Raw genomic sequence first — 8957 nt, forward strand, 5'->3', positions numbered from 1 at the left:
AGAGTGATATTTTTGCTTTGCTCTCAGAATATCTTCTGAGAAAGGAGAACATTTAGTAATTATAAAGACCTTAAAATACACTTTAAAAAGGCAAGTGAAAAAGAGTAGTCGTGTGTACTCCATTGTGGCCAAGCCCGCATACTTCAAAGTGATTGGTCATCTTGGCAGATCAGGAAAATGACTGATGGAATTCACACACACACACACACACACACACACACACACACACACACACACACCACACTTTTTTGTTTTTGGACATTCTCTCTGGATGAGAGCAATTCACTAGGGCAGAGTCTCGGTTCCCCCACGGAGACAGTTGCTAAAGTAAGCTAGCCTCAGTTTTCCACTGACGGCTTTCTGCAGAAGTTTGCGGCGTCCTTTGCCTGACTGTGCTAATCTTCAAGCTGCGCTTTCATGAACTGTTTATGGAAAGTAATGGGGAAGCATTACTGGAATATGGTGCTGTTTGCCTTAACTGACTGCTCTGATTACCACAGGAAGCTTTCTCCACCATAAACCAGGACAGTGGCTTGTGAACTTCCTCTCAGACATTCTCCAGACAGCCATCCCCGAATTCCAGCCTCATGAAAGGTCTATTAAGGAAAGTGAGTCATTAACACGTTCTGGCAGAGAAATGCACTCACAGCCCACAGCGGCTTTGGGATGAGTCCCATTCCCTTTGCAGTTAGTGAGCTCTCGCTTAAGAAATGGAAGCAGTCACGAGAGTCACAGGGGCACTGTGCACTTACAGGTATCTCCATGTGTCTTGATCGTGAGGCCTCAGTCCAAGATAAAACCACCAGCCTGGTGTCAAGTGAATGGCCCTCAAGAGGATCTTCTCAGATTGGTTGTTTTCTTTGGAACATCCAACTAATACTTTCTCAGAAATTCTGTCCCAGCCTGCCAAACCCCCACAAGTCAACAAGTACTTTGTACTGAGTGATTCCCAAGACCTCCTTTTCTCGACAGAAACTGTCTGCAATAAATGATGAAGGTATAATTAAAATGCATCCTGCTAGCTTTAGCAATTAAAGACACTGTCACATGACTGGGAAGAGTAGCACTGTGGACTCTAGAAATGAGTGGAGGATTTACCCTTAGGACTCTCAGAGACTCACTGGAAGACATCAGAGAGCCTTTAAGAAGAAACAGTTAAGTTGGAAGCGTTGGTGTGTGGAAAAATGATAAAGATGAATACACATTCTATTTTTGTTTGTGGTTTCCTTAGGAAGTTAGTTGAATCAGACCATAACATCTGGAAACTTATTAACTGTTTGAACTGTTTAAAGTAGAATATAACTGAGTACAGAAATAAAGATGGGCTCTTGCACCTAATTTCATAAGTTAGGAATAAATTTCTCATAGCAGAATTACAGATAGGTATGTGATCTAGCTTGTATCTAGACAACGGTTTTCAAATACTTGGACTTTTAACCACTAAAGCAACTTTACCTTTTTCTCTCTTTTGGAGTCAATATAAAAATACTTTTAATAAGGTGTTTGATTTTCTTTCTTTTTCCTCCACCAAGGAAACTAACTTTATAAAAAAATTGCACAGTTATCATCTAGCCAAATCTTATTGTTGGGAAACAGGTCTGTTTCACTGAGGAACATATTCTCGTACAAGTATGGAAGGTGCATCTCTGTTTCTTTTTCCTTTCTGGAGCTCTTGCTAAGCCTTGCAGGCTGGAGCTGTGCTTGGTAGGAGTACTCTGATTGCTTGGTCGTTTCTGGAGACCTATGAAAGGGGACAGAAGGGACACATGGCACACGCATGCCATCCTCCAGTGAATTGTGCTATTTGTCAGCATGAAAACTTTTCTCATCAAACGACTCTTTATCTATTGAAATGATACAGAAGCAGACAGAATGGCATTGGTCCATTAAAACGCAAAGACAGGAATTAGGATAATAGAGACTATGAGCTTCCTCTGTCAAAGCAGGGGTCATGGAAGGCTTAGTTTGAAATACAATGATATTCTAGGAAGCTACGAACGCACCTTGCTAGACCTATTTACTAAAAGACATTGGTTGCTTTCCAAAACAGGTCTGCTATAGTTTTGAGTTCAAGTGGCCTCAAGAGGCTCTTATATTGAAGAGTTGATCCCTAGCTGTTGGAACTGATGAGAGGTTTTGAAAATGCTAGAAGTTTAAGCTGTACTGAAGAAGTTAGGCCACGAGGAATATATCATTGAAGATATCCAGGGACCTTGCTCCATTCCTGTCTCTTTTGGCTTCCCAGATATCAGGAGGAAAGCAAGTTTGTTGCACCACCCTTCTGTCATAATGTTTTGCTCACCACTTTGGATCTTCAGAGGTAATGACCACTTATTCCCCACTGCAAACACGGTACTTTAATATATAATTTCATTTTGTCTGTGTCTAAGCTCATTTACTGATTGTAAAACAACATCAAGATTAAAAATTAGATAAATTACTCATCATTCTAATAGGGCATAGTTTGAAAATGTTACATTGATTCTATCTGGGACTTCTCTGGTTGCTTCTAAAGTGATACTGATTATTTGAATTAGTGAATTATACCACGGCTTTTCTATGGGACACAATAACCAATACTTTAAATGTTAAAACAATAGTTTAGTTTTAAAACACATCCCTGGTCTGCATCATTATTGTACGTTTCTCAAAAGAACACAGTCTCAGTCTACAAAGACCATGGACACAGTTTTAAGCTGGACAGAGTTCTGTTAGAAACTGGAGCCTAGTAATCAGAGAAATAGATATTTTCTGAGGACTATGAGATCTCTCTTCAAATACGTGAGTAATTTAAGGAATTTGTCAGATTATCATCAAAGAGATTTCTCAGATCCAAGCAAGAATGTGTCCTGACATCTTGAGAGCATATAATAGCTGTCACATAGTTAGAGATCTGGAGGAAGTGGTGTGACATAGTGTCGATGGGAGAGGATATCACTTAAACTGCTTTTAAGATCTAATCTAATTTCTAAAATTATGATTTTGATGTAAGGAAGAATATGAAGAAACATGTCTTTCAGTTTATAATTGGTACCCACCACCTTCACAAATGTTATAATTAAATACCAGGGGTTCATTATCCTACCGCAATTAAAATGAGTTCTGGAAGCAGGGGGAGTTATCTGTTGAGTTAGAAGTAGAAAGAAAATAATTTCCTTCTATGTTGCAGACACAGAGACTCAGAAGATAAACAATGCTTCAACGAAATTTGTGTTGTATTTTGTTTTTTCTATTTTCTTTTCTTTTTGGTGTGGAGTGCACCCTTTAGCCCAGGATAGCCTCACACACCTGATCTTTCAGACTCTGCTTCCTGAAGGAGCTGGAACCACAAGAATTTGCCCTTACTGTTTTCAATGATATTTGAAATACAATTCCTTCACAATGGTTCGTCCATGGGAAGATTAATCAGCCAGTATAAATTTATGCCTTAGGTACTTTAGATCAGAGAATATACTGTTTTACCAGTTTATGAACACCATGATGAGCAGTGTTCATTGAACACTTTCCTGGGCCTGACACTTTTGTTGTTGTTGTTGTTTTGAGACAGGGTTTCTCTTTAGCTTTGGAGCCTGTCCTGGAACTAGCTCTTGTAGACCAGGCTGGCCTTGAACTCACATTTATAGGCATTTTACTATTGCCATCTAATTCCACCCTAAGATCTTACTGCCTTTATTATCACACAAGAGAAAGCACAGGGGCATGGGAAATTTAAGAAGCTTTCGAAAGTTACACAGCTTGGTGAAGAAGGGACACAAAACCATGTAGTTTATAAGACAATTGACTGGTCCATGCTAAGGTCTAGGTGGGGAGTTTTTGGGGTACATGACTGTGATGTATAATTAAGACTAGAACTGGAAGATGAATAAAAACAGAAGGAAGACTTTGGATGAGCTGGTAAACTGGAAATATTCGTCAATTGAAACATACATGCCTTAATGCGATCAAACGGGAAGGAAAAACCTTTTATTGAACAGCGTAGCTGGGTTTCAGCTAAGAAATAAGTTCTCGCTGACAAGGACAGGGGTAGATTCAAAGAAATGAGTGGGTTAGAGACAAAAAGCTGCCAATAGCTGGAGGCAGAGGAGAGCTGTCTCAAATCGCATTGCAAATTCTTTTCCTAAAAGAGTTGGAGAAATGGAAGTCCAATCAGGCAAACTGAACATATGCTTTGGTATTTTGTTCATTTAGAGTATAATACATGGGGAAAGGGGATCCATCAAGTAGCAATGAAGACAGTGGAAAAGGTATCATTGGACAATTGTGCGAAGATAAACATCTACCTGAGACACACTGAGAAAGGGACTATTTGGCCTGGAAGAAATGGGGAACTCCAGAACTGACCTGGCATTTACAGCAGAGGATGGGAGGGTGAGATGGAGCTGAAAAGAGTATTAATTCGATACTATTATATAGACAGTTTTGATTTGTTAATCCATCCTCCAGCTCCATGACTTCATCAGTATCCTTAAATTTTTCATCCCTGAACAAGTGTGTTTCCATTCTAATGTTCATATCTAAAGTATCTAGGTAAAAAGATAACTTTATTAAAACAAGACAAATTAAATTTCCAAAGCATGAAAGAAAAAGTGAACAAAACAAAGTTGAATACATGAAAAAAGAATCCAACGGGGTAAAAACAACAACAAACAACTGTCAGATAATCCTAGGAATTTAAACAGGTAGTTTTAACCTTCTTTTTTTATGAAACCTTGCTGACTCTTCTCAGTTCTAGTAAGCCCAATCATTACCATCCTTTACATGCAAGGGTAAGAGAAAATAAATTTGAAGGATCATAAAAAAAAATCTTCATGATGGATAATTTTGTGCACTGGTGGCATTGTTCTAAGGAAGGTTATGATAGCTGCTGAAATATTCCTTCTGTGTTCCTCCAGAGAAGTTTGTAGATAAATCCACAGTGTGAACAACAATACAAGTCAGTCCTTACCAAAGTGGGCAAAAGTCATCTGATTTCTTGAGTCTGAAAAACCAAAAAAAAAATTCAAAGTAAGAAAAGCTCTATAAATCTATCTATCTATCTATCTATCTATCTATCTATCTATCTATCTATCTATCTATCTATCTATCATCTATCTATCTATCTATCTATTTATCTAGCTAGCTATCTACTATTAATCTACCTATCAATGACTTATCATTTCCCCATCTAACTATTAACCATCTTTTGTTCTCTACCTATTATCTATCTATGTATGTATTTATAAAACTGTCCTTTTCTATTTACCTAGTCATTTTCTATATAACTATCAAATAGATCTACCTATCCATCTGTTATGTACATTGTTGCTATACATGTATCACAAAGATGGAAAGTGTAACAAACTCTAGACCTTAGTAGTCTCCCCAGACCTTAGCACAACTGACTCCATAATGGAAGTGTCATTCAGTCTGTAAAACTCAGCATATAGACAACACTACAAGGTAAACAAATGAACAAAAACTAATCCTTCAACATCCATAATGCTGGAAATGTAGCTAGGTGTATTAACCTTGCCTTTTGGCTTCTATAATTCTCCTTTTGGCTAACTGTGCTTATTAACTGAAGCATTCAACTAAGAATATGTTTTGGGCGTGTATGTGTGTGTGTGTACTTAAAATATTCACCTTGGGAAAGACTTAGAACTACACAGGGATCCAGAAAATCCAGTGAAGTTGAACATCAAGTGTAGTCACCTTCTGGCTAATAAAGACTTTCCATTGACTTAAAACCGCGTCAAAGCTGTCTTCTCTAGTAGATATTCTACAACAGATAGCATGACTGAAAAGATAAGTGACATAGAGAGTTCAAGAATTAAAAGTCAAAAGAAAGGTTTTCAACAAGTAATTCCAAGCTGATAAATACACACACACACACACACACACACACACACACACAACACAGACACACACACAATCAACTGTTTCTGATCTCAAATGACATACAGTGTCCAGTAGACTTTGGAAAAGAAAAAGAGAGAAGTAGAAACATACAATTCATGAATAAGGAAACAGTAAATGTGTTGAAGTCCTTGCTCAAATGTCCTGCTTTTAATGATGCCTTATTACACATTTAAAATCAGCTCTCATTTCTAAGTAAGGTAACCTGCTTTTGGCATTGGGAAGGAAGGCAGAGGCAGTAAGATTATGAGATTGGGCTACCTAGGAATTCCCAGGTCAGAGTAAGCTGCTTAGCACAACTATATTAAAAACACTAACCAAATAATTATCTCCCAAATTCCAAACGATGATGATGACGATGAAATTAGTAAATGAACACATAAAGCCAAATAAAATGTAGTGTAATTGACCACTCTTGGGGCTCAAGTGCAACTTAGTAGTAGTGTACTTGCCTCCTATGCCCAGGGCCTGACTTCAATCTTTGGCACTGCTAAAATAAATAGATATATAAATAAGTAAGCAAATGCAAATAAAACTGACCTTTTTAGCTCTTACATTTTCCTATGCTTTCTAGCCTCCATAGATTTAATCATTTGCCGACATCCTGAAACATTCTCATTTATTATCTTTATTGCTTTCTGTCTCTTTCCCCTATGCAGCTCTATCAGGCAAAATTTTATCTTTACTCACATGGCCAGGATTTAAAGACAACCACTTAGTTTAAAATATGTACTTAATAAATAGTCATGGCCAAATAACCGAGAGAAAGAAGGAAGAGAGTCAGAGCTGTGCCCTTGCTTCTAGTGGGTCCAGTTTCGACCAAACTAAAGGGGACACTTCCAGGCATGGTTAATAAATGGTCAGGTTTGTTTCTGAGATGCAATCAGATATCACCCATTGTTACCCCACAATGGTCATGTAATCCTGCGCTATTGCATCAGGGTGTCTTTCAATGTGGATTGCAGGGTTTAGATTCTAAGTGGAGCATTAGTAAGAGGAGACTTCACTGCGGCTATTTGGGTATTTTCCCCTGAGAAAAGAAGAAAGCTTACCAGCTATTTATTGGAAGTATCTCTTTTATGGATTAGTAAAGTGAGAATTATTCAAACTTCATGTCTCCTTCTTATGACATTTTAATTTGGTGAAATTTCAGTAAATGCACAGTCTAACAAACAATACTATGATTCCAGCAACTAGGACATTTAAATGTTGTAAGAGGCCACTTGTTTGTTCCCAGCTGCTCAGCCCCAAAATAATCACAAAACCCATATTATTTGCAATACTGTTTGGCCAATAGCTTAAGTGTATTTCTGGCTAACTGATACCTTAAATTAACCCATTTCCATTAATCTGAGTATCGCCATGAGGCTGTGGCTTACCGGGTCAAGTTCTGTCATCTGTCTCTCAGGCTACATTGGTTCTCTCCTGACTCTGCTTTCTTTCTCCCAGCATCCAGTTTAGCTTTTCCCATCTAGTTCTGTTCTCCCCGGCCTTAGGCTCAAAGCAGTTCTTTATTAATCAATGGTAATCACAGCATACAGAGGGGGAATCCTACATCACTTAAAGATGCAAAGTCATAACTAGACTATCCTTTCATCATAAAAAAAAAATTTGATCAAATTTTAGAAGGTTGTAAAACCCTGGAAAGTTATTGTGTAGCTCAACATGTCAGAACTGTGGGTGTTTTTTTAAGGGCGTGATTTACCTTGATTGCAATATGGCTGCACCATGCAGAGCTAATGTTATGGTGTTGCAAAAGGCACCTTGGAACTCTGCAGAGCCTCTGGGACCATCGGGACTCAAGTGGCTGTAGGGGTGTTGGGTTTTCCTCCCTTGCACTAAAACTCTAATACAGCTAAGGGCTTCCTTTCCCTACTCTTCCAGACTTATCCTAGTAAAGCATTCCTGGCGGGGTCTCAGTTACAAGGAAAGATGGAGAAGCAGTAGGGCAAAGAAAGGAAAAGTGGGAGGTCATGGTCTCCATGGCCGACACAACTCTGGCATCGGTTGCTGTGTATTATACTGAGACAGGGACTCCTATGGGAAGATCTTTGTATAGCAAATAAAACCATGCTTTCAGATAAAGGATGTCTTTACAAACCCACTCAGCTCCCTGAAAGGGTTGTCTGTCAACCTACGACCTTCAGGAGTCCTGTACTGAATAAAGTATTCTTGGAAGGGAATGCAGAGCGCCACAAAAAAACAGGATTGTGATTTAAAAAAAAAATGCGTCTGGAAAGGTAGAACTCTTCTGGGGAAGGAAAACGGGTGAGGATTTCATCAGAGGATGCGGCACTAATGTTAACTTATGAATCCGGTACAAACCATGGAGTCCTCCTGCGTCTCCACCCCAGGAGATAGGCCCAGAACAGCCAGAGAAAGGGAGGTAGCGCATATTGTTGTTAGTGGATGTCCTGCTTTCCATACAATGTGTCTTAGTTGCTTTACTTGTTGCTGTGGCCAAACATCTGACAAAAAAGGGAACTCAGAAGAGAAAGGGTTTATTCTGCCTAATGGTTTAAGAGGAAACACAGTCCACCATGGACAGGCGGCACAATAGCCAGAGTGTGGAGGAGGTGGACACATGTGTCCCTCCAAAGGAAGCTGGTAGAGAGGAATGCTGCAGTTTAGATGGCTTTCTCCTCTTTATTCTTTGAGGAATTTGGACTCTAGCCCATGGGGTGGTGCTATGTACATTTGTGGTGGATTTTCCCTCTTTAGTGAAAACTCTCAGGGTATGCTCACAGAAACACAACCCAAGGTGCACCTTGTTAAGTGATGCGAAGTCCTGTCAAGGTAAATGGAGCTTGACAATTACTCAGTTCTGTTAATGACCAATTAGTCTGGTGATAATTGTCTCACACTTCAGCCCAAATGCTGTAACTGAATGTTTTGAACCAGCCCTCAGCAGCTCAGGAATTGAGGGGGAGCCACAGAGTCAGTGAACTAATCACTCAATTTGATTTCTCTATCTGAGGGAGTAAAACAGTTTTCTGGGGTTAAAGAGCGAGGCAAAGCTGAACTCTCTGGGGCTGGTGGAAAAGAAACACACACACACACAC

The sequence above is a fragment of the Myodes glareolus genome, chromosome 21 (genome assembly GCF_982192425.1).
Source record: "Myodes glareolus chromosome 21, mMyoGla1.1, whole genome shotgun sequence".
Classification (NCBI taxonomy): Eukaryota; Metazoa; Chordata; class Mammalia; order Rodentia; family Cricetidae; genus Myodes; species Myodes glareolus.